This window comes from Pinus tabuliformis, chromosome 1_2 (assembly GCF_031772625.1).
Source record: "Pinus tabuliformis cultivar Carrire ecotype Pingquan chromosome 1_2, CPIR1, whole genome shotgun sequence".
NCBI classification, from domain to species: domain Eukaryota; kingdom Viridiplantae; phylum Streptophyta; class Pinopsida; order Pinales; family Pinaceae; genus Pinus; species Pinus tabuliformis.
The window spans coordinates 382,832,275-382,837,757 of NC_142298.1; positions in this window are offsets into that span (position 1 = coordinate 382,832,275).

Genomic DNA, 5,483 nt, shown 5'->3' on the forward strand with positions numbered 1-5,483 from the left:
CTGTTATTTTGTATACGGATCATTCCGCCATAAAATACTTAGCAAATAAGCCTGTCACAAATGCCAGAATAACTAGATGGTTGATTTTATTGCAGGAATTCGATATCACAATCAAGGACCGGCCTGGCAAAGAGAATCCTGTAGCCGATTTTCTCTCGAGAATGCCAAAGCCAATTGATGCAGCAGCAGTTGAAGATCAATTTCCGGACGAACATTTGTTTGTTGTTGCCATTCGAACACCCTGGTATGCCGATGTTGCCAATTACCTTGCAGTAGGTAAACTACCAAAACACTTAACCCCTAATGAGTGAAAACAGATTGTTCAGAAGAGTACTCGATTCTCCTGGATTGGGGGCTATTTGTTTCATACAGGGGCAGACATGCATATCAGGAGATGTGTTCGAGAAGATGAAATCTTTGACATCCTAAAAGCCTGTCACGACGGACCATGTGGGGGACACTTCGTTGAGCGTAGAACTGGACACAAAGTATTACAGACAGGATATTACTGGCCCACGATTTTCAGAGATGCAAAGAAATTTGTCCAAGCCTGTGACAGCTGCCAGCGAGCAGGACGTCCTGGTCAAGCTGACGAGATGCCTCTCAAACCACAGTTAGTCATCGAACCATTCGAGCGATGGGCTCTTGATTTCGTTGGACCCATCAACCCCTCATCAAATCAGAGAACATATATCTTGGTGGCAACATAATATGTCACCAAGTGGGTTGAAGCAGAAGCATTGCCAAGAGCCACAGAGGACTCTGTCATACAGTTCCTGTTCCATCTATTTGTACGTTATGGCCTTCCAAGGGAAATAATTACAGACGGAGGACCACAATTTGCTGGCAATAGATTAGCGGCAACACTTAATAATTATCATGTCCAGCACAAAATCACTACTCCATATCATCCACAGGCGAACGGACAAGTAGAAAGCAGCAATAAGGTAATAGAATCAATCCTAACGAAAACCATTGCGTCACATAGGCGTGATTGGGCTGCCTGACTACCTGAAGCACTCTGGGCCTATAGAACAACATGGAGAAGCACCACTGGTTACTCACCTTATCAATTAGTGTTTGGAAAACAACCCATTTTTCCTATAGAATTTGAAATCCAAACATTACGAACAACACAGGAAGTTGGCTTAGATCTAACTGAGGCACAGATTAATCGACTACAACAGATCAATGAATTGGACGAAATTAGGCTCTCTGCACTACAAAATACAACATTGATTCAACAGCAGCGAGCTAAATGGCATGATGCCCTCATCAAAAACAAAGTCTTCCACGAGGGAGACTGGGCCCTATTATATGACTCTCGGTTTCAGGACTTCCCTGGGAAACTCCAGACTCGTTGGTTGGGACCATACGAAATCCAGAAGGTACATGACAATGGCACCATCACTTTAATCACCATTGATGGTTCTGGATATACCTTCAAAGTGAATGGCCACCGAGTTCGTCTCTATCGTAAACCACTCACTCGGGAATCCTTCTGCCAACAGCTACGTAGAGACGCTGATATGGAGATTTTAGGAGAGGAAGAGAAGTCTTCCTCACCTGTAATTCATTAAGGAATTCATTTCTTTTCACAATTTGTACATAATTTCTTTTCTTCAAACTCGTTTGTGTACATATAGATTTCAATTTTTTGTCGTTCCTGAAACGAATGGCATTTGCGTGTTTCTGCTGTTCCTTTTCAAAAGGAACAACACTTTTGATTTTTTTCTGTTGTTCCTTTTCAAAAGGAACAACACTTTTATTTTTCTGCTGTTCTTTTTCAAAAGGAACAACACTTTTGATTTTTCTGCTGTTCCTTTTCAAAAGGAACAACACTTTTGATTTTTCTGCTGTTCCTTTTCAAAAGGAACAACACTTTTGATTTTTCTACTGTTCCTTTTCAAAAGGAACAACACTTTTGATTTTTCTGCTGTTCCTTTTCAAAAGGAACAACACTTTTGATTTTTCTGTTGTTCCTTTTCAAAAGGAACAACACTCTTGATTTTTGCTGTTCCTTTTTCAAAGGAACGACGTTCGCTTGTCTTGCTGTTCCTTTTCTAAAAGGAACAACATTTTGATTTTTGCTGTTCCTTTTTCAAAAGGAACGCCATTGGTGTGTTCTGTTGTTCCTTTTTCAAAAGGAATGGCATTGTTGTGTTCTGCTGTTCCTTTTTCAAAAGGAACGGCATTTGCACTTTTGAAACCTATGCTCCTTTATTGTTCTAGCATACTTTTTCTCTCTTTGTGAAACAGCTTATCCCTCTTGCTGGTCCAAGTTTGAGGATGCTTCTTGCCCCTATTCTTTCAAAGTCTTTTAGAGACAGCTATGCACTTATGCAATGAATACAAAATCACAACATACTGAAATCAGACAATTATAAATCGCTATCTTTATAAGGCTATGTATTGGTAAGAGGACAGAAGGAAGGACATACTTATCTTTTGTTGTCATTGTCTTACTAATTTTGCCCTGATTGGTTATCTTTATCATGCCATTCTTTTTTTTAATTCCCTTTGATTTTTGTTCAGGAATAAGAGCAAAGGATTTATATGCTCCTATTGAGATGATAAGACTTCTTCCACCATTCCTACTCTTAAGGAGTGTTGAACCACCCTTTGTGGATATATAAGGAAAAGTGCTTTATGAAAAAAAGAGAAAGAAAAAGCAAATGAATTATAAATTTTCAAATGCAGGATAGGGGGTCTCATCAAGAGCCTGCCTACCATGATCATGAGGATGGAAGCGAAGTGGCATTCCCACTATGGCCACCACACCAGGGATATGGTCCAAAAGGTATAGCAAATAAACAAACCTTGGAACAGGAGGTCTCATCACGAGCCGGCCTGCCCACTCTTCGCCCCCTCCTCGTGAATGGAATTATGGCTAACTGGTTACCAAGCCAGCATAATGGCCTACACTTTGACATCACATTCCTTAATATGCACATAAAGGATCATGGTTCCAGGGGTGAAATAAACAACTCTTCCAAGGTTATGGACACCTGTCGGCAGCAGAGCACTGTTAATGGTATCGAAGTCACATTAATTACACCAATAGGTAGGATACTAATACTCTTTTGTTTCTTATATCCTAGGCACTAATCATACATTATTTCCCGACTTATATATCGCATGAACATTTATTACACCAATCATGGCAAAGGAGGTGACAATGACCACTTGAGATTTGGCAAGTACGACAGACGTCCTATCCCCCGGCCTTGCATCATATCACAGCAGCCTCTTACGTAATACGCGATCCAACTTTACACCTCGATTTCGGCAATCCGTTGTTTTTCTAAACATGGCATATTTTCATACGCTGTTCCTTTATGACTTGGTTACAGATCGGGTGCCGCTCCTTTCTTTGACGGCTGGGGCAGCCTATCGCATTGTGGGGGGGAGGTTAACCTCATTATTCCTCGGGTTATGTGTCAGCTCACTATTCGGGAAAGATAGTGTACCAGGAAATGGCACGGTTTAACGGCATGACATTTCTATTTTTTTCTACACAAGTTGCTGTTCATAAGTCATTTCTGTTGCATACTCTGTGTTTTTTCTAAATCCGACGATTACTACCCTCTCTGTGTTTCAAACAACACAAGCAGTTGCTGTTCCATTGAGAATCCACAGTGAAACCATGGGAGGTAGGGCAATTCGAAGCGAACCACAGGAGTTGATAGTCTCCGCTGCTGCTCGAGAGATCCTGGAAAGAGCAGGATGGCTGACTTATCTCAGTCGCCTGCAGGAGTCCAATGAAACAGTGGCGATGGAATTTCTGCAGAACCTGCAGGAGGATCACTCCATGGTGCGGGGGAAGCGGATAGCGGTCACCGACGATATAATCGCAGAAGTCTCGGGACTACCAGCCACCGGACCTGTATGGACATTAAAGAAGGAAAGACTCCATAAGATCATGGAAATTTTCCAGGACGAAGGCTAGAGCTTAACGATTAAAGGGAAGGGAGTTCTGTCGGCAACGCTAGGAGAACCCTGGGCAGAATTAGCAAGAACAGTGCAAAGCTACATCACCTACGAGGGGAGAAAAGACGTGGTAAGGCCACGACATCTTAAACTCTTAGCTGTTTTAAAGCAGAAATGCTCTGTAAATCTTCCTGCACTTTTGAATTCTTTACTTCATGACATCGCACGAAGCCTGAAAAAGGCACAGCATGTAGAGTCAGTTGTCAGCCACCATGGATTAATCCGACTAATAGTTAGTCATAGCCTCACCCAGCAGCAAAGCAGCTGGGAAGAATTAATTGCAATAATTGAGGGGAGAGCGACAACACCTTCCCCAAAACGTAAACATACTACAAGCACACCAGAACGTCCGGAAAAACGCAGAGAATTAAGAAAACAAAAACATGTTGCGAGCACATCCGAACGACCAGAAACACGCCAGGAATCAGCAAAGCGTAAGCATGACACTGATACACCGGAACAACCAGAGAAACGCAGAAAATCAGTCTGGTTAGCCCGGATAAGAGGAAGGCTGGAAAAACTCCAGGAAAGCACCAGCCAGCCAGTGGTAATTGAGGACGAGCAACCCTCACGACCAGAAGTAGAAGAAGAACAAGTCGAAGGAGAAAAGGAAGGAGAGGCCGAGGAGGCTGAGCAATCCGAAGAGGAAAATGATGAAGTAGCTGAGCATTCGGAAACAGAAGCTGAGCCTCCTGAGACAGAAGCTGAGCATCCTGAAATGGAAGCTGAGCATCCTGAGGCAGAAGATGGACAATCCAGGCAGGAGGAGGAAATGGGACAGTAGGTAGGTAGCCCACCACAGGACCCAGTGGGAGAAGAGGAATTGGCCGCAATCTTGGCCAATATGGGTGAGTATGGCCAACCTTCCACTCCATCATACCTCCGCGACAAACCCCAGGAAGAAGATGCACCCGAAAAACCACATGCAGAAGAGGCAGAAGAAGGAAATCTGCCTGTTCATGATGAAAAGGAGATAGGAGACACTGAACGGGAACAATCTGTTCCCACGGCACCAGAGGAAATTCCAGAGGAAGTAAGGATAGAAAGCGAAGCCACAGAACCAGTTAGGGTTCTTACCCCAGAACAGCCAGCACAAAACAGTGAAGAAGCACCCCAGGAGAAAGATCCAGGGACTAGTCACGGCCCAGAACGCAGCAAAAAGCCTGTTGTTCCTTCTAATAAAACATTGGAAATTAGAGAATTACGAAAGGAACAGCGGAGGTTATTGAGCATAATAGCCCAGCTCCACCAGCAGATTAGGATCCTGAAAGCGAGGCAGAGGACAAGGAAGACCGCTGGGAAGAAAAAGATGACCACTGCAGTAAGAATCTGCAGGATAAAACGGCGGAGGACTAAAAATCACTCTGTTGATCAAAACCCTGCTGAAAATCCAACTGCTGTTTCGAATGAAGCTGAAGGTCCAACTGCTGTTTCGAATGAAGCTGAAGGTCCAACTGCTGTTCCAAATGAAGCTGAAGATCCAGTGGTTGTTC